This window comes from Cryptomeria japonica, chromosome 11 (genome assembly GCF_030272615.1).
Source record: "Cryptomeria japonica chromosome 11, Sugi_1.0, whole genome shotgun sequence".
NCBI classification, from domain to species: domain Eukaryota; kingdom Viridiplantae; phylum Streptophyta; class Pinopsida; order Cupressales; family Cupressaceae; genus Cryptomeria; species Cryptomeria japonica.
Genome location: NC_081415.1, coordinates 399,225,224 through 399,248,079, shown reverse-complemented (window position 1 = coordinate 399,248,079; position 22,856 = coordinate 399,225,224).

The following is a 22,856-nucleotide window of genomic DNA, read 5'->3' as shown; positions in this document are numbered from 1 at the left end:
TTGCCTATAAGCAAAGCTTATTGTATGTACCTATCATCTCAATATATCTCAATTCATTCATCATATCTAATGAAATATGTCTTCTATCATGTGAAGATGTATAGTTGTTTGCAGGTCTTGGAATGGAGTTGATCAATCCTTCATGGTATCAGAGCCTTGCATTTAGAAACTCCTTCTAGATCTAAGAGTTTGTTCATTAGATTCTTGAGATGATTTAGCCAATAAGTTAAACATGGCCCTTTGATAAGGGACATTGAAGGTTTATTGTTTAGGCACATTTCATTTATTTTGTAATCAAATCTAACCCTTTATGAGATAGAAGGTTTTATTACAGTTTTATTTTACAAATTTGTTGTGTTTGATCCATAAGAGCTTTGGTAAAGCCAATTCATTTGGTCTAGCAAGCAACTAATCGAGTCTATATTGCCTTTGTTTATTTCAACACCTGATCCTTGCTTTGTAGCAATATTATAGGCTTGTATATACCTTTTCTTAGCATCATCTATAGCTACTATATTGCTAGAGGACTCGGACAATGTGTAGAGAAGGGTTTGAACTTAATACTAACAGAAGGTGATGCACAGATACTTATCAACGCTATTAAGAATGGTGCCACACCAAATTGGAAAATACAGAGGATTCTGAGGAACAGTACGGATTCTCTAAACAAAGTTCCCAACTATGAGGTTAGACATGTTTTCAGGGAGGCAAACATGGTTGCAAATTAAATGGTAAACATGGGAATAAATTTAAGGACAAAGGATGAGCAGGCTTTTGAGGCAATCCTGAGTGAGGATTTGGAACAGATTCTAGTCGATGACTATGAAGCCTCATGGAGGCAGAAAAAAGAAGGCATTGGATAGGTACGGCTAAGGGAGGGTACTGATCTGGATTCCAAACCACAAATTTGGATACAGACTGACAGAGGTGATCATGATAGATGAAAATAAGGCTTTGATTACCGTGAATGAAGGGACATTAGGAGAAGGTGGCAAGAGATTAGGAAACTTCAAATGCAAATATGGATTTGGTTTTCATAGGATGTCATATTTCTTTCTCTTTTAGACAGAGCCTATTGTTCGACAAGGACAGGAAATTTGCATCTTGAAAATAGAAGGATCTAATTAGTATTTTTCAAGATTCTTGCCATTTCAAGGGATCATAAGGCTGAGGTTAAATAGGAAGGCAGATCAAGCAATGAATGTAGGAGGAGAACTGAGGGAAAATGGTTCATCACTTTGGGTTGATTTTCTTATGTGCAGAGGAGACATTTCAACAGCAATTCAGGAGACTTTTTAGCTCGGATGAGCTCACTTGGGATGCGTTGTGGTGTCTGGCCAGGGGTATTTTGGGTGGGGATAGGCACTGGTGTGATGGTTTCATCTATGAGGCGATTATGTTCCCAATGGTTGACATCCTTGATTCCAAGGAAGCATGCATACAGATGATCGATGGCTTCGTAAGATCAATTGATGGGCAGGTGGTAGCAAGTGCTATTCTGGACTAGGATTCAGGTGGCTGGACTAGTGTTTAAGATGTATACTTCAATCCAGAACATTACATATTGGATCCACTAGAGATAGAGTGAGTCGAAGGATGAGGATGCTTGAGAGGCCAGGGTTATGCGATAAAGGAAGAAAAATTTCATGGCAGAGGGCCAGAGGCTTGGGACGTGTTCTGGGTGGGTGTCAAAAACTGTGACTTGGGGCCCTTCAAGAGATTCTTGAACTCAAATGGTAACTGGTTTAGTGCGGCCTCAGTTGTGACTGTGGTGGACATTCGTGAAAGGCTCACTCCAATTTTCCATTATTTAGAATAGTTTTTTTTCTGTTTCTGCTACTATGTAGCCTGCATATGGGATGTAAGGGAGCTATCCCCTTTTGATAGAACTTAATAATAATAAAAAAAATTATGTAATTGCAATACATGTCTGAATTTTGATCTTCCACTACGCTTAAGGTTCCTAGTGATAAGACGTGTTGGTCACCTCGCACATCACATATGATGTCTTCCCCTAACATTTAATTTATTGTCCATATACAAAAGAAGTACTCGACACAATCCCAACATTCAAAGAACATCCTTCAAAGCCTTCATAAAGCATACAAACCCTTGCAATACCAAGAACAAGTCCCTAAAAAACACTAGAAGATCATTGAAAAGGGAAACAAATAATTCTAATTATGTTTGAAATGCGCATAAGATAAAGCTACGTGATTTCTCCCCTGTAAACTAATTTTGTCCTCCTGTAGAACTCCTCTCCTGCATGCGAATGATCTCTTCATTCACCATCGTCTTTGAATCTCCTCTCTTGCTTTGCCTTGCGGGAATGAATTTTTTTGAAGTCTTTTGCTTTGCCTTGCAGGAATGAAGTTTTTCAAAGTCTTTTGCTTTGCAGAGTAATTTGAAATTGAAATTGACCTATGGGATATTATAATTATATGTAAATGTGATATTTCAAATACATAATTAAATGGGATATTATATGGGTAAGTATAATTAAATGGGATATTATATAGGATATGATAGTTCTGATACAGATCCAATAGCCAACAAGATGAGAGGGGGGGGGGGTGAATCATACAAACTTAATCTTCCATAAAAACATCAGATTCAACCTTGGTAACATATATATCAGTAATATAACCAAAACTATCAAACATGCAAACTCAAAAGCATATAAACATCATAAATCTCATAACACCAGATTTAACGTGGAAACCCAAATAGGGAAAAACCACTGTGGGATTTCAGACCCACTAAGAAATATACTCTTCTAGAGTATGCTCGGTTAAAAGCAAATCCTGTTAAAGATTACAAACACATTGCTAGATGTGACCCGGTAAAGGGATTTCCCTTAGATCTATTAGGATCTTCACTTTGTTAGAAGTGACCTTGTTAAAGGATTTCAAACACTCAATCAAAATGTCACCTTGCTAGAGGGTTTTACATATAAGACTGTTAAGTCCACTCGGCTAAGAGATTTTCTATCACTTTCACAAAATAACAGTAATAAAAATCTATCTGCAACTTCACATCTGAAATGCTAAAGCAGATTCCTAATTGTTCAATACAATCTAGACATAGAACTAATCTTGTCTATCTGCTAGGCTTCTATACTCTGTTATTCTAACAGGTCTTCAAGTTTCTGTGCTCGGTAATCACTATGTAGAATCCCTATGCATACACTTGCCCGCATACATTATTTATCAACAGTTTCCTATTTATAAACAATTAGATAACCGCTTAATCTCCTTGATCACATTTCCCATGATCAATCATAGCCATCAGATCTTCAATCTTGTCCAGGTTCAATGCATCTTTCAATCTGAAAATGTTTTAACCCACCTTGGAACTTGCATAATAGTCTTGGAACTTGTGCCAGGGTATTGCGGTTCAATCTAAGCTATAGATCTTCATGTTGACTTTCCATTGCCTTAGATCTGTTAACAAACTTCTTCCATGGCTCACCAATCATTTAATCTGCTCCAGCTCATCAGCTTCCTTCATTAAATACCGCATGTAAACATTTAATGCATTCTGTTATAGCTCGGTTACAACTTGGTAACAACTCGGTGAATACTAAACTTCACTCGGTAGACATTCCGCCTTCATTAACCGATACCAATAACCTTAGGGTTTACCAACTAGGTTCCTTTCTTGATAACATAGTATAGTATTAACCTTTACAATTTACAACATATGTATGATGTTAAAACAATCTAAAACATCATGATCTCATCATTGTCTGACTCAGTAGTAGTTGCCCATTGAATACCTTATTCATCCCCTTATTCATCATATTCTTTCCTGTGTCTTTCACCGACATCTATAAACTCTTCATATCATACTTCTCAAGATATGGCAACATCATACTAAATTACAAAATCAATTTCTTGACATCAATGAAAAAATAATAATATCAAGATAGTAAAACATCTTTAATCAGTTATATCCATAATCATCAACAACCTTCTCAATATCCTTATTGAAATGCCAACAATCTTTCATTGTCTGTTATAATGCAATATTGCCAACAATATCCCCCTTTGGCATTGATGGCAAAGCCAATTGATTTGACCTTTAAAGATTCAGATTGTTGTGATTCTAAAATGCTGAAATGCCCTCCCCCATACATTAGACTTCTCTTCTATTTTCAGTCTTCATTCCAATCTGTAGTCTGATCAATTTTCTTCTTCTCCCCTGATAGGTCTTCTTCCCCTTTGGTATATCTTCTCCCCCTTTAACAAAAATGCCAAAAAGTAAAGAACTAAAACATAATTTCTTTCTGTAAGAAGTTATTTCCTACTGTTGTGTATCAACTGAGTCTCGATCAGAGCATTTGTCTTCAATTCTTGTTCCCTGTATAATTTTTGTATTAATTCCCGTACACCTTTAGAAAACATCCTAAAGGGTATAAATCAGCATCAACTCCTATAAGATATTCAATAGAGTCATCGGATTGATGCTTTCACCGAACTCGGTCAGTGAAAAGAAGATAGGGGTAGGACCCCTAACTTACTTCTGAGATATTCAAAAGTGTCCTTTGGTAGTGGCTTGGTGAAGATATCTACTATCTGCTCCTTTGTGCTAACATACTCCAACACCACTTTCTTCTCTTGAGCTTCTTCTCTAAGATAATGATATTTGATAGATATGTGCTTTGTCTTAGAGTGCATAATAGGATTCTTTGAAATATTAATGGCACTAGTATTGTCACAGAATATAGTTACTGGCTCGGTAACTTTCTCATTTATACCTTCCAACAGTTGTTTGATCCATGCAATGTTGGTACAATTTAGTGCTGCTACAACGTATTCAGCTTCTGCTGTTGACTATGAAACACACCCTTGTTTCTTGCTAAGCCAACTCACTATTCTTTCTCCTAAAAAGAAAGCTCCTCGGCTTGTGCTTTTCCTGTCATCAATGTTGCCTGCCCAATCAGCATCAGTATAAACTTTTAAATCAAAATCATTTCCTTTCTGATATACTAAGCCATAATCCTCTGTGCCTTTCAAGTATCTAAAAATTCTTTTGATTGTTGTAATGTGTGTTTCCTTAGGATCTGTAGAGAATCTTGCAACTATACCTACTGCATGTGCTATGTCTAGTATGTTGTAAACAACATATTGTAGCTTTCCAATCATGGATCGGTAAAGTGTCTCATCAACAGATGCAGTTTCATCATTCTCTGATAATTTACAGTTGGTAGTCATAGGAGTACTTACTGGTTTTAAATCCTCCATTCCAAATTTCTTTAAGATTTCCTTTATGTACTTGGATTGAGTAATGAAAATCTCATTTTTCATCTGCAATATCTATAAACCTATAAAATACTTTATCTCACCGATTAATGACATCTCAAATTCTTTACTCATTTCATTTCCAAAATTCTTGCATAAAGAGTCATTTCCACAAAATATAATATCATCAACAAATATGGCTGAGATCAGTATTCCATTTTCATCATTCTTCATGTATATGTTGTTGTTCTCACTTGTCCTTATAAAACCAATCTTAATCAAATAAGAGTGCAATCTTTCATACCATGCTCCAGGTGCTTGCTTCAAACCATATAAAGCTTTGTTCAATTTACATACCTGATCTTTATTATTGTCTTCAACAAATCCTTCAGGTTGTTCAATGAAAACTTCTTCTTCTAATATTCCATTCAGAAATGCATATTTGACCTCCATTTGATATACTTTGAAGTTCTTGAAAGCAGCATAGGCCAACAATGTTCTTACTCCTTCAAGTCTAGCAACAGGTGCAAAATTTTCACCATAATCAATTCCTTCTTCTTGAGCATAACCTTTGCAAACTAGTCTTGCTTTGTTTCGAATGACTTCTCCTTTTTCATTTAGCTTGTTTCTAAAAATCCACTTCGTACCGATTACATTCTTGTCCTTCGGTCTTGGGATTAGTGTCCATGTGTCATTCTTCTTGATTTGATAAATCTCTTCTGTCATAGCATTTACCCAATCTTCACTGTTAAATGCCTCTTTCACTATTCTCGGTTCAAATTCAGATATCAAACATGTGTTTTGTCTTAGTTTGTTCCTTGTCATCACTAGATCATCCTTATCTCCTATAATCTAACTTGGTGCATGATGTCTTCTGACATACTTGGCTAATACAGGCTCGGTAGGCTCTGTATGATCTTCTTCATCACTCGGTAACTAGATATTCTCTTCGTTTTCTTCAATAGTCTTCTCGATAAGACTTCTCAGTTGAACATAGACAAATTCATCATAGTCGTTTGGTTCCTTGGAATTTCCTTCATCATTTCTTTCTGCAAATTCATCAATTTTTACATTTGCACTTTCTACTATTTTGTTAGATGATTTGATCAGACATTTAAATGATTTGCTTCTAGAAGAATAACCTAGAAATGTTCCTTCTTCACTTTTCTGATCAAACTTGCTATTTCTATCATCTTTATGAACATAGCATCTACTTCCAAAGATTTTAAAATAACTAACATTAGGTTTCTTATCATACTAGATTTCATATGGTGTCTTCAAAGTACCTTTCTTCAATTGAACTCAGTTCAAGGTGTAAACAGTTGTGCTTATTGCTTCTCTCCAAAATGTTTGTGGCACCTTCTTTTCAATCATCAGTGTTCTAGCACAATCTACAATAGATTTGTTTCTTCTCTCAGCTATTCCATTTTGTTGTGGAGTTCTCAGTGCAGAAACTTGTCTTTTAATACCATGATCATTGCAAAATAAGTTGAACTCATCAGATGTGAACTCTCCTCCTCTATCTGATCTAAGACATTTCAGTTGTCTTCCTGTTTCATTTTCAAATCTTGCCTTGTACCATTTAAACATTTGAAAATCTTTTGATTTTTCTTTTAAAAACATTACTGACATCATCCTTGAATAGTCATCCACAAATAATATGAAATACTTATCACCATAATAACTTTGAACTTTCATAGGACCACAAAGATCAATGTGCACAAGATCTAAAATTCCCTTAGAAGTGTGAGACTTACTTGTAAAGCTTGATCTTGTCATTTTACCCATCTGGCATCCTCGGCACATGGCATTCTCAGGTTTTTCAAGACTTGGTAGACCTCTTACTCTATGCTTCTTACATATTTTGATCAGATTATCAAAATTTACATGACAAAACCTTTTATGCCATAACCAGGTATCATCAATCTTTTCATACAAACACTTATTGTGAGTTGAGTCAAGGTGAAATTTATTACCTTTTGTTTGTGTCCCGATAGCAGCTAACTTTCCATTCTTGTCATGAAATTTGACAATTCCTTTCTGAAATTCTATTCGGTAACCTGTGTTGTTTAGCTATGCTACACTCAACAAATTGTATTTCAAACCTTCAACCCAATAAACATCATTGCATCTTGCATTATCAAGAAGTGTTATAGGTCCTTTACCTCATACTGGACATGGTGCATCATTACCAAATCTAACATAGCCTCCATCATAATCTTCTAATGTAACAAACTTGTGTTTATCTCCTATCATATGATGTGAGCATCCACTATCTATAATCCAAGAATCATTAGTGTTTATGTGAGATATTAGAGCTTTTTCTTCATCTGATCCATCCTTGATAGCCACATAAACTACTTCCTTTGTATCAGTCTCATCTGATTTATCATCGTTAGATTCCTCATCGGCTATTAAGCATGTCTTTCTATCTCTTCTTCTGAAGTCTCAATGTCCTCTGTAATGATTATCTTTCTGTCTGTCATCTCGGTAATCTCTCTTTTTAGTAGAATCTTTGTCTGGACAGTTAGAAGCCATATGTCCTATCTTATCACAATTGAAACATTTCAAAGGTAGTTTTCCTTTATACTTACCTTTGCCTCTCGGTAACCTTTTGGCTAATAGTGCTTCAAACTCTTCTTGCTTTCTAATTTCCTCATATAGTTTGTGTACTTCTTCCATGTTCTTCCGAAATCTTTCACTTGCTCCACTATGATCTCCTTCAGAGTACTTATACTTTCTTTCATTGTAATCATTAGATTCATCAAGATGAAACGAACTAAATACAAATTCAACTTTATTTACCGAAGATCCACTGTTATCAAAGTTACTTAATTCAAATGCATGTAGCTTACCAATAGTAGCATCTAAAGAAACTGGCATATTAGGTATAGACCTCAATTCATTGATTGCAGAAACTCAGATTGCATAAGCTGGTAGAAGGGTTCTTAACAACTTACTTGTTATGTACTTTTCCTCAATAGTTCCACCTGCTCCTTTGATTTGATTGACAATCTCCTTTAGTCTTGTCTTGTACTGAGTTATGTTCTCACCTTCATTCATCCTCATAGATTCAAGTTGTCCTCTTAGACTATCTACTTTTTCTCTTTGAACATGTTCATCTCCTACATATACTGATATGAGCTTATCCCACATTGCCTTTGCATCATTGCAGCCTTCTAGATCATTAAACTCTGAATCGGTCAATGCAGATGTTATTTCAATCATTGCTTGAATATGTTCTTGCTTCACCTTTATCTCTTCCATAGTTAATGGATAGGTTCTCGGTGTAAAAAAATCATTCTCCAGATAGTATATAGCATATTCTCCAACTCCTGATAGATGTAGCTTCATTCTTTTCTGCCATGTAGAGAAACTTGACTTGTTCAGCTTCGGTGCATCCCTCTTATACATCTTTGGATCTTTAACTCAAGTGCCTTTAAACTTTTCTTCCGGAGTCCAAAGCTTTGATACCAATTGATAGTTCTGATACTTCATATAAGTATAGATCCAATAGCCAACAAGATGAGAGGGGGGGTGAATCATACAAACTTAATCTTCCATAAAAATATCAGATTCAACCTCGGTAACATATATATCAATAATATAACCAAAACTATCAAACATGCAAACTCAAAAGCATATAAACATCATAAACCTCATAACACCAGATTTAACGTGGAAACCCAAATAGGGAAAAACCATTGTGGGATTTCAGACCCACTAAGAAATATACTCTTCTATAGTATGCTCAGTTAAAAGCAAATCCTATTAAAGATTACAAACACATTGCTAGATGTGACTCAGTTAAGGGATTTCCCTCAAATCTGTTAGGATCTTCACTTTGTTAGAAGTGACCTTGTTAAAGGATTTCAAACACTCAGTCAGAATGTCACCTTGCTAGAGGGTTTTACATATAAGACTATTAAGTCCACTCGGTTAAGAGATTTTCTGTCACTTTCACAAAATAACAGTAATAAAAATCTATCTGCAACTTCACATCTGAAATGCTAAAGTAGATTCCTATTTGTTCAATACAATCTAGACATAGAACTAATCTTGTCTATCCGCTGGGCTTCTATACTCTGTTATTCTAACAGGTCTTCAAGCTTCTGTGCTCGGTAATCACTATGTAGCATCCATGTGCATACACTTGCCTGCATACATTGTTTATCAACAGTTTCCTATTTATAGACAATTACATAACCACTTAATCTCCTTGATCAATCATAGCCATCAGATCTTCAATCTTGTCCAGGTTCAATGCATCTTTCGATCTGAAAATGTTTTACCCCACCTTAGAACTTGTTCCAGGGTATTGTGGTTCAATCTGAGCTGTAGATCTTCATGTCAACTTTCCATTGCCTTAGATCTGTTAACAAACTTCTTCCATGACTCACCAATCATTTAATCTGCTCCAGCTCATCAGCTTCCTTCATTAAATACAGCATGTAAACATTTAATGCATTCTATTATAGCTCGGTTACAACTCGGTAACAACTTAGTGAATACTAAACTTCACTCGGTAGACATTCCACCTTCATTAACCGATACCGATAACCTTAGGGTTTACCGACTAGGTTCCTTAGGGTTTACCGACTAGGTTCCTTGCTTGATAACATAGTATAGTATTAACCTTTACAATTTACAACATATGTATGATGTTAAAACAATCTAAAACATCATGATCTCATCATTGTCTGACTCAGTAGTAGTTGCCCATTAAATACCTTATTCATCCCCTTATTCATCATATTCTTTCATGTGTCTTTCACCGACATCTATAAACTCTTCATATCATACTTTTCAAGATATGGCAACATCATACTGAATTAGAAAATCAATTTCTTGACATCAATGACAAAATAATAATATCAAGATAGTAAAACATCTTTAATCAGTTATATCCATAATCGTCAACAACCTTCTCAATATCCTTATTGAAATGCCAACAATCTTTCATTGTCTGTTATAATGCAATATTGCCAACAAGATATTATAATTATATGTAAAAATTTAAATTGACCTATGGGATATTAAAAAATTTTATATGAAATTATAAGTAAACATTGCCAAGGTATGGGATATTATATGGGATATTATACATTTCTATATGTAATTATATGTAAAAATCAAAATTGATCTATAGGATATTAAACATTTCTATATTAAAAATAGTTTACGATATTTTTCAAAGATCTATTGCTCACAACCTATTAGTACTGTTATCTTCAAAATCTGATTCCCTTTAACATCCTTAAAACAATATGTTTTAAAGCTTGGTGCAGAAGAGACATCAAAGATAAGGAAATTCTCAAGACAACATATGACAAGGTTTGATTAGACCTTCTACACTTTGGGCTTACTCAGAGCCCAGGTGGGTATACCTTTGTGAATTAAATTCACGCTTTCAAACATAAACCCATAGCAAACCAGTCCAGAAAACCAGTGGATCTATTCACCTTGAAATCAACTGAAAACAAAGAATGTAAATTGTACTTAAGTTCAGCATTTCGATCAACAAAGCATGCAATAAACAACTTCAATTAATACCAGTGCCTTATCCAAGGTCACAAAGTCATCTAAACTCAAATAAGACTCCTCAAACAAAACATCTTTATGCTTCCCGTCCGCTTGGTTTCTATCAATCCTTGTATATGCCTGACACCTACAAGAACTCAAGCATTCTAAACCAAGCTATGGTCATCAAAATTCAAAGTTCCTTCTAGAGAGTTTATTGGTATGAGTGATCTCCGCCTCTTTAATTTCCCTCCTAAAGAGAAAATCTAATGAACACTTCTACTAAAATTGCTTTGCAATTCCATTCAAACAGAACAACCCTGGATTATTCAAAATGAAAATAGTAAACAAATTTGTGAACAAACTTGAAGACAACACAGAGCTTTACTCAAAACCGATGGTCTGTATATTGATATTTAGTTCAAAAAATATTACAAGAAATTTTGATTCTCCATTAGACTTAGAAAAGCTCAGATAAAATTCTGCAGTGTTTTCTTACAATTTTTGCGATCTCTCATCCTCTAGTCCTGGTATCCATTTATAACAACATGGATGCACAAAGCTTTGGACTTCTCAAGGAGAGTTTGTTACAATCATTTCTTTCAGAGTAAAGAGGTTACAAACTTTTTGCAAAAGCAGTTACAAACTCTTTTTAGCCTCTGCAGTTTCTTCAACAGTTTGTTCGGTTGCAACCTCTTCTATCTTTTCAGGGGCGCTCTCCAACTATTCCAGATCATCGGTGGCATATTTAATCATCCACTCATTATACACTTCTTCTGTCGGCCATGAGAAATTAATCGCTTTATCTTTAGTCTTATTCAACCTTTTCCAAGAATTTCTCATTTTGTTGACTTCTGAATTGAGAAAAGCATAATGCGACTTAACTTTCTCTATCTCTTGTATTGTCACAACAAAGAAAGAAGCATCATCAAGATCAATGATTCCTTTAATTATTGCTGACAATTTAGCTTCTATCTCCTTGAGCCACATTTGTTTGTCTTTTAACTAATCTGGGCTAGCAAAAACTCCTGGGAGCAACTCAAAAACTTGGTCAGTGTATTCCTTCTTGCACAGATTAACCTTCCTATCCACATTATCCACCTCTGCTGCTAATTGTATTAAAATTTTAGCGACATCAGAAGTGGATTTAATGATGGGATTGTCCCTTGCCTCATCACAAGATACACACATAAACTCTAAATCTTGCTCCCTAGGCCTCCATCTGTCAAAAATAGGCGTCAAAATAGCCTTGTCTCTCCTGAGCTCATTACATATTTCCATAATTTTACCTACATTGTTGTAGAGAAATGAGGCATTTATTGTACCTACAAAACTGGAAATTGTAGCCTTTACTCTCTCCTCATACTTTTTTGCATATAAGGCCTGAGCCTGTTTCAAATTTTCTAATTCTTGGGGAGTGATTTCAATCATTTGAGAGCTGGAGGGTGCTGGAGATGGTGGAAACTCAATGATAGGGCTAGTAGGTGGAGGTCTTGTAGGAGAAGAGGAGATCATCAGTGTTGAAGACTCACCTTGATGGTATTGTCCAGTCAACTAGCTCTGCAGTGTGGCAATGATGCTATCCTTACCTCTTATCTCCTCCTTGGCACTGTTATAGGCCTTTATAACTATTTCCAACTTGATTTGGAGGGCCTCTTTCTCTTTGGCTTCCTTCTCTGCTACTACAACACTAAATTTTGTAGTCTCTAACACAGTGCTAGCAGCCTCCACTACCCCTATACTCTGCACTCTCTTCACCATCATTCCACCAAGGTAACTTGACCCTGGGGTGTCTTTGCTTTTCTTGCTCTCATTTCTCTTGAGAGACCACATGACAAGTGCAGAATTGTCCTAATTGAAAGTAACCACCTCCATAGGTTTAGTCTCTTTTCTTACTTCATCTAATACTAGGGCATCTGCAATATCCCATTCGGGTAATATAAGCACTCCATCTTGTGCTACCATATCTCTTCCCTACTCAAGGGTGATGGTTTTGAATTCTTCCATCATCTCTTGCTTTATTTCCTCTTCCACCAGGGCTAGATCTTTATTTGGTTGCTCAACCTTTCTTGTTTCACATCTAGCATTATATATATCTATGTGTTGCTTCCATATAAATTGCATAAATGCTTCTGGTGTGACAAAATTGTTATCAGCTAGAAAGGCACTACTTGCCTGCTTCATCTCAAGATCCCACTCCTGGACTTTAAGTTTAGTGGAGGTAATATCCATTCCAGCAGTAATGGGTTCTTTCGGCATCCCTTCCTCCACTTCATCATAGGTGTACGCAATTTCCCCTAGACTACCCAATTGTAGGAGTTGCTCAGTTGCTGCTTGCTCATTTCCTATATGGATAGGGGATTGGGATGGGGAATACAAAGGTGTATCTCATTGTATTTCTTTCCCCACCCTTTTCTTCTTTGGGCTCTCTTGGATGTCGATGACATCTTGTATCTTCCTCTTTCCTTTGGAGGTAGAGGGCTCCCCTGTTGTAGGCACCAGCACACTATAACCTGATTTCTTATGCAGTGTGTAATCACCAGGAGGGATTGTCTTGCTAGAAGCTGACCTACTAAGGATCATTCTGGCTTTCTCAGAGTTGCTCTTGATTACAGCTTCCCTCTTCTCTTTCAATATCTGCATCACATCTTCAAAGCAAACAATCAAAAACTTTATTTTCTCTTCTAGTGGGAAAAAGCTAGACAATGGGTCATAGCTAGCATCAAACTGATGCACAAAATCCAGGGCTTTCTTATAAGCCACCCACTTTTCTTTCCTTAGCTCCTGCTCATCTAGATCAAATTCATTTCTGATGAGGTCTTCAGGAAACTGGAATTGATGAGGCCTACCTCTGCATGCTACCTTTTTCCTAAACACACCGTTGAAGAAATCCTCTGGATCGGCACACCTGGACACTGCAGTGGATAAATGATAAGGTTTGAGGAAATCCTCAAAGCAATTCTAGCCTCCCTTTGTTATTACAAATTGGTGGGCTATGGTAGCTGTAGGGAAAATAGTCCCTTTACCCCTGCCTGTCAACTCTACCTCTTGTAAGCCACCAATTTGTCTGAGGATCTCCGTGATTCCTACTTTGAGAGGGACCTGGTAAGGTAACAAAAATGGGGTGCCCCTGAAACCAAAAACTCTGAAGACTATGGAGAATGGATATAAATAAATGTCACCCCAGTTATGAACAATTTTTATGTTCTCTGCGAATTCTTTTGGTCTCATGAATTCCAGAAGAACTTTGGGATTTCTTGGGTTCTCAGAGCAGAGGAGAGTCCTTATTTTTGATGCAAAATATTTATCAAACTTCAGAAAACTGGCATCCTCTATATCCCATGACAACACAGTACTCCATAATTATACCAGTATTTTTTCTCCTTCCTTCTCCTTAACCAGGTCCAGCCCACTGGCAAAATAATCACCACCTTTGAAGAGAAAAAGATGCATCAGGAGTGAGTACCATCCGAAAGGCCTATCCACCTTTCCATTCTTGATTCCTATCAACCCTCCATGAATAGCATCAACAATATAACCGGCATAATCAAATGTGATTGTAAGAGAAGGATTCAAAATCTGAGCAATCATTAACAAGTAATGATTCGGCATATTTGCTTTAGCATCTTCTCCCAAAACTTGGCAAAGTGCCCAATACATTCCTTTAGCCCTCAGGGTGAACATACTTAATGAGAAAGGCTCTTGTGTGTTGGGTTCTACAACTGTTAACCCTCCTATTTTCACAAAAAATTCCTTGAGAGGCCCACTCCTGAGATGACTCCTTTGTGCACCATAAATTTGGGCTAATGTTGTGAAGTTTATAGGTTCTAAAAAGTTTGTAAACTCATTAAGCCCAAATGTTGTCCTAAACTCTTCAACATTAATTTCAACAAGGGTTTTCTCATTTACATCCTGAATGCTCCTTGTGACTGGATCATAGTTGAGCGCAATTTGGGTTAGCAAATCTGTGTCCATAAATACTCCTGGGACAACTAATTTCCCGACATCTAGCTCCCAGATACAGTTTTGCAGGGCAGGAGAATTTCTCATCCCGAATCCAACTTTAAACAACCCCAACCTAGACAATCCAACCTGTGGGTCTCTCAACCAATTACCCTTGTCATATAATCCTTATCCTATCTTTAGATGGGGAGCCTTGGGCACTAACTCTTTTGCCTTTGATGCCTGATTAGTTGACAACATCAACTGTTCTAAAAAATCATCACAAGCACTCCTCTCTGAATAGTTAACCTTACCAGAAAATTCTCTTTTAGGAGCCATTTTGAAAATGCAAGAAATGAATGCCACTCTTAAACAACTCTGCGAAGAATCAATTATCTAATTTAGAACACTGCACAAGAATTGCTACACAAAAATACGAGAGAACCTATTCTTTGCTTGAAGGAATTTGCTCTGCAACTGAACCGACTTGCTCTGTATCTGAGGAAAATAACTCTGCGTCCTTCTGCAAAATCCTTTAAAAGATATCTTTACCCAGTTGTTAGGAAATCAAATATTTGTACTTAGGGCCTTAACTATAACATTGATTCCGCATGCTTCGGCCGTCCCTTCAAAATTGAATTCATACAAGAATTCATATTTTTCACTCCAACGGGTCACAACATTCCTGCAAGTGTTTCGTTTTGCTCTTTCGCAACTTCACGAAGCATAACTATTGGGCAGCTTGGTCCTGTGAAATAACGCCAACCGTTCGATCAAAAGAAACTTGATCGAGTGTTAGGTTAATTGACGGCTTTAGCTTTACTCTGGGTCCCACTTTTCTATTGGCTACATGATACCACATGGCATCCAACCATTGGCCTTGAAATTCCCTTCGCATTCCACTTGATACTGGCCACATGTCTTTCTTTCATACCACCAGTTCCAGCTTGGCAGGCCCACACTTTCTTCTTAGACCACATGTTATCATGACACATGGACAGCTCGCGTTCACTCTCGCTATTTTGTGGGGTATAAAGGATGAGCATCTTACCCTTGTGAAATAGTGCGGGCCATCGGATCATCTCTTAAGCTGATCGGCATTTAATCCTTTGAAAAGGCTCTCAGGAGGGGTGGGCTCGCCGACTCATCGTGAACACTTGGCACCCAGTCACTTTCGGAGCTGACTTGTCACCTTCTTATTTGCCAAAAGGAAACCACGGGGCCCCACCTTTTTCATAACAGCTATATCCTCCAGGTCATCATCATGACACGTGGTCAACTCACGTTCACTCTCACTATTTCGCGGGGTATAAAGGATGAGCATCTTACCCTTGCAAAATAGCACGGGCCATTGGATCATCTCTTAAGCTGATCAGCTTTTAATCCTTTGAAAAGGCTCTTAGGAGGGGTGGGCCCACTGACTCATTGTGAACACCTGGTGCCCAGTCACTTTTAGAGCTGACTTGTCACCTTCTTATTTGCCAAAAGGAAACCACGGGGCCCCACTTTTCTTCTTAACAGCTATACCCGCCAAGTCATCTCCACCTGCGACCTGACTCACCTCTGGGGCCTGCCTTTTAGCCTTTAATCCTGACCCACTGACTATTGTGACTTGTGCCACGTGCCGCCAACTTACTCGCTGTCAACCACCAGCTGGACTGTCTATGTGGCGTGCCATCTATTTTTCGCAACTTCGCTGGTTTTAAACTACGCGCAACTTCACCTAGCGAAATAACGCGAGCCGTGGATCCATCCATGAGATGCGCACTAGTTATTGGGCCCGACAACTTTAGAAGAAAAACATATAAGGCATAAAATTTTCAATTAATTAACATAACCGCCTAGGCAAACAACTAGGGGGGACACTTCCTACGACCCCATGACCCATTACTTAAGTGAATAAAGTAACGAAAGATTAGAAACCAGAGGTTTTAGAATGAAACACAAGAGGATTTAAAATCAAAAACCCTTAAACCCTTGAGGTCTAGAATAGAGCTGAAACATTTGGAACTACACCTTATTCAAAAATTCAACAAAACCATAGCCAATCATGGAAAAAGAAAAACCCATTTTAATCAGTGATAACAAGTACATTGATGCAATATTTTGTACCACGTTATACCACTATGTTGTTATGAGGCTTTTAGTTTGAAAAATAAGTAAGGCTAAACATAAAGACAAATCTATTCAAATTTTATAGGGGGTGATCAAGAAGGAAAGTTAAGGTTGACATTACGCTCACTATGACTAGTTCGTAGTTTGTTCTAGGGTGTTCTAAATAAATGCACTAGAGTATTTTGCTATGCACTAACTAGACAAAGTATGTGGATGTTCATTGGATAAAGTATAGTGTGGGTTGGGTGACATGTAGTTCATGTCCCCACTCTTGGAGAAATGTGTGGGTTTTAGGACTTAGTTGACTAGGCATTGTGACTGATAAACTAACTTGTGGATGACTTGTAGATATTATGAATATTATCAATATCTCTCTCTCTCTCTCTCTCTCTCTCTCTCTCTCTCTCTCTCTCTCTCTCTCTCTCTCTCTCTCTCTCTCTCAGATGTCTCCATCACATTTTGTCCATTCTCTCCCAGACCTCCCTTTCACTTTCTCTCTCGCATATCTCTCTCTTTGCCTTGTTCGCTCCCAAAACCACAAATTGGAAATCCTAGAGCTTTGCCAAATCTCCTACTAATTTCTCAATCAGCCTTGGCCAATGAATAGGAATGGTCAAAGAACAAATTCCTCTGCACTTTAGGCTCCACTACACCTAGGTGGGTATACCTTAATCTCCAAAGCACAAAGAGACTTCTTTATAATGAATTTAAACTTTTCAATTTAGTTGTTTGCAAGAATGGCAAAATGTTTCCTGAAACTATGCTTTATTATGTGCTTTTAAATTGTTTTAATCTGAAAAAATGAATATAATTACTAGTGAATGAATGCTTATAAAAGAATGTTATTGGAACCTTAAGTAATTATGAAAAAATAATACTGATAGAAATAAGAAGTATGTTTCCCTAATGAGGATGTTATGCACACCAAATTTACTCACAAAAAACTAACAATAGACCAGTGCCTTATCTGACAATTTATATGTTACTTAATGGGGGAATATTTGCAATCAACTTTGGAGACAGTTTGAAAAACTTGCAGATATGGAAGACTATCAATGCAATGGTTTCATTATGTGTTGCAAGAATAACAAAAACAATTATGTTTCCTACACAACAACATGTGATGGCACACTACAGCAAATCTTAATTAGAATTATCCAAAGAACTTAATTCATCAACACCATGTAACATAAATTGATTTGAAGATAGAGACAACAAATCTTATATCTTAGTTTTTGAATAAAAAGGTATACAAAAGCTACAGACTCACAGGTACTTCATGATATTCTTGCTTGCACAAAATGACTTTTCATTTCTATGGACTTGTTTTACATAACACTACTAGTCCCAACAAACAATTTGAAAGATGGGAGTTTTTTCAATTGTGTACCTCCTTTTTTGAAAAGAAAAATGATTCCCTATACATATGTGACTCAAAAGACACAAATGAAAGGGCACACCCCTTCATTAGTACAAACTAAAACTGATAAAAACCTAACTGCTACAACAACTAGCAATATTACAAAACACAATACAATTGACTTCATCAACCTTTAACTTCATCATGTGACCAAAGGCCATGTCCACATATATAATCTTAGGCCTCTTATTTGGAGGATAGAGGGCCCACAAAAGCATAGCCTCATCATTTGGATCATATCTTGATCCAATGAAAATATCATTTACGCCCTGAATGTCTAACTTAAAATCTTTCTTATTTGAATGCAATAGGTATCAAAAATAAAGGATGCACTAAGGTCCCAGCCTACAAAGAGAATGATTCCCGTCCCTACAAGAAGTTGCCTTCCCCTTTGGGCGGCCATGCCTTCTAATTCTGCATTAATCTTTTCCTTCATCTTTCTAAGCATCTTTGCCTCATTTTCTGGTGTCACGTCTGGCATTGCTTCTCTTAATCTATTTCCTTTAAAATGATATAAGAAGGACTTAAACTCCTTCGACCTAATAAATTCATCATCTGACACAAAATATGTATGCTCATCTAGCCTAACATCTAGATCAACATTCATCCTTGCAACGATTTGGTCTTGTGCTTCAGGTTCCTCCTCCTTATGAGGCATTTTAAATCTTGAAATAGCCTCATTCTCACTTGATTCACTTTCAGCTTCTTCTTCATCTATCTCCTACAGTCTCTATTTTTTTCTTTCAATTTCTGATTTAAATCCTAAAAAAATTGCATGGCTTCTTAAGACTCCTTATTTCTCAAGATATCCCAGGTTTCAATATGCTCATGAAAATAATCACCAAGATTATGTCCTTTTCTGCTCTGGTGTATATAGCCCTCCAGGTCAATTTTTTTTTGCTTGCATGCTCATAGAGATTATAGTCTTCTATTAACCTCATGTCAATAACTTCATATACCTTTGTGGATACAATGGTGAAATCACCAAAATGTAGAGTCCTAGGTAAAAATAATTGCTTGTGGGCACCCCAAAATGATGTGCATTAGAGACACTCATTTGTCTCACGATCTCCAAGTAAGCAATTCAGTTTGGCACAGGCTTTGGTAGAGAGCACCTTCGAATCCAAAAAACCTAACATATGTAAAGTCTTGGCATACATACCAATCACCCCAATTATGATTCACCCTTGTATCTCCATGCTCATGGGGTCTAAGAAATATTTTAATTTCTTCTGAAAATGATCCATCACACAAAACCCCAAAAGCTTTGTATAATGGTTGAACAAAAAACTCTTCAAATTTGATGTAATGGGATCTCATGAACTGAGAATCCCACAATGATACCCACAATCGTACTAGATACTCTTTCCCATCTTTGCCATGAACATTTAATTTCAATTCTTTAGGCCACAACCCCCTAGGTCGTCAATAAAACAAGATAATATGCATCAACAATGAATCAAACTTAAAAGATTTGTCGAGGTTATTCTGAAGACTCAAGAAACCCTCATGCATTTTCTTGACAATGTATGCAGCATAATCAAACTGTCTTGGTTTATGCATTTGTGTATCTATAGCAAGTACTAAAGATCCTATTCGAGCCACATCTAGAACCTCAACTCCTCCCACTTGATCGCATGCCATATACGTATACTGCAAATATTGCCTGAAAATGTTAATGTCAAATGGGGGTTTGTCTTCATCTGTCAACTTCCCTTTCTCAACCTTATGTATGGCCAAATTCCACCCATTGTATATAGTGTCCATCTTCGTATATTCTTCTTCCAATTTCTCAAAAGATAGAGACACATCAGATTCGAAACCAAGCCCAAAAACCTCATGAATGGTAGCTACTGAAAGATGGGTGAATGCATCGCCATTTGGTAATTGGATACATCTTCTTGTGGAATTATAAGCCCTAAACAATGTTTTCATCAATTGAATATTTACAAAGACATTAGGGACCACTAGTTTACCCAATCCAGTCATCCATGGGTTTGAAATTGGGTTCAGCTTACTCCTTCATGAGTAATGATACAAGAACAATTCATGGCCTCTAACCCTAGTCCAAACATCACCAATTTCCTTAAAATCATCTTCTAGTTGGTCATGGATAGACAAATTAGCCTTAGATCTTTGGGATTTGGCTCCTAGTGAGCTCATTTGATCAATCATGTCTTGATTTAACTTCCACTTTTGTGCACTTTCTCCACCTTTAGACTTCTTTGAGGCACTCTTAGAAACCTTAGTGACCTTCCTCTTACCTTTGGAACTAGAACCCTCCGTATTTGAATCCTTCAAGCTTTGTGAAATTCAATTTTTTGCAGCTTAGTTTCGCTTCAATCTCTTTCTTTGCTTCAATCTGTTATGCAAATTCCTTATACCAACTTCCATATATAGATTTATTACATCAAGAGAATTTACTCAATTGAAATGGGTCTATTATTTTCCTCATGCAAGCACAGACCTATCTATTGCCTGTATTTAATAATGGCGGGTGGATTTGTTAAAATCAGATTTTGCAACAGCTAGTCAGCATAACTCCTCCTGATGATTAAATCACTTCGTGCCACCTATCTTTTTGATCAGCATAGGTCTCCCCAATCACTCCATCGAGCATCGATGTAGCTCATTTTCTCTCATTCTGATGGTTATAACTACCCCAATGGCTCCACCTTCTAGCTAGGCTTTGCTTTCACCTTTATGTCACATCAGTGTAGGTCATTCCGATGTACCCTCCTTCTATTCCTTCATGGAATTCTTCCCATTGGGTATCGACATAGCTTTGAATATGTTCCTCCAATGTTTAGAAGTTATTCTGATGATTCTACCTTCATAGTCCGCATATCATTTGTTACATCGGGTCACCTTATCAGGTATCAGAATAACTCATTTTATGTTTCTCCAATCACCCGATGTCATCGCCTTCACACTTGTGTATCTTTTTACTCCTCTGGTCTATTGGCATACGTTTCCCTAATGAGATCTCCTTGTTTGCACCTATCTCTGCTTTCTCATTGGGTATCAGTGTAACAAAAGATGTCTCCTCCCGATGAGACGATGATATCCCAATTTTGACTTCGATCGGTGTAACTTATCCCGATCAAGTCTCCTTCTCCATGCCCAGCTTCTCTTTCCCATTGGGTATCGGCATAACCTAAAACACCTCTCCTCGATGGTTTTAAGTTACCCCGATGACTTAGTATTCTTATTTTTCTGGTATCGCCTCATCGGAGTAGGTCAGGTCGATAACATCACCTTCGCCACCTAGTCCATTGGGTATCGGGGTAACATAAGATGACACTTTCTAATGACCCGATGACATCTCCAACAAGTATTCTTATCCATCTAACATCGGCATAAGTTCTGCCAATAACCTAATCGGGTGTTGAGGTAACCTTTTCCCCGTTCTTCCAATGGCAAATGCTATGTCGATGATTCCGCCTTCTTGTTATGCTATCAGTGTAGTTTTTCCCAATGGATTACTAACTCACCAAACTTCTTCCTACCGATCGCACCTTGAGAGAATGCCATTGGACTCATCGATGTGAGTTTTTCCGATCGACACACACCTTTTTCTCCTTAGGCAATCTTATCAGGGTGACTTATGGCGAGAAACATAATTTTATATCTTATGAAGAGAAGGCTTTATTTCACAAATGTGGCTTTCCACAACCATGCTAATGGACTTCTAAGGCACTAAAAACATCTTTGAATGTACTCATGACCCTCTTCTGTAATGAACCCTAAAATGTGTTATTGCTATGCAAAGGCTGTCATGATGAAGGTTATCACAATGTCACCATACTTAATGCCATCCCTTAATATGCCTAGGTGATATTTGTTCATGTAGATTCAGGCTACAATTGAATTTCTCTGACACAACAACATATCTCCTACACATACAATCTAGTTGTAAATGCTCTCATGATGAAAATATACATATAAAACATCAATAGATAGCACAAAATATTTTTGCAAAAATATGCGCTAGCAGTGGCTCTTTCTGGGGATGTATGTCCTTTTTAGGGACATAGCAAGATCTTAGCTATCTCTAGAAAGTAGACCAATAAAAACACAAACAAAAATAGAAAATAAAGGCTACATTACTAAAGTACAAAGATACTCCTTGTTCCCTAGGAGAAGAAATGCTTAAGATACTGTGCATGGACTGGAAACTCCTGAATTTCACCATCAGTGTCTTGCAAAAAGTATGAATTTTCTCCTCCTTTATCCATGATGATGTATGGTCCTCGCCAAATTACTTCAAACTTTCCATGCTTTCCCTTGTCCTGGTCTTTTGCATTCCACTTCAGCACCCACTCTCCTTCTTCAAAAGTCCTATCAGAAGCCTTCTTGTCATGCAATGCTTTCACCATTTTCTACCTCTGTATATTTTATTCCTGAGCCTCTCTTCTGTACTCATCCAATTCAACCAACTGGACCATCCTATCTTCCATGAAATCAACTTCTAAATATTCCTCTGAAACAAATTTATATATTGGGAGCAGGTTGTTCAAAGGCAACCTTTCTTCTTTACCATAAACAAGCTGATAAGGAGCAAACCCTGGATTTCTTGATTGTTACCCTATCTGCCCATATTGCCAAATTCAAAT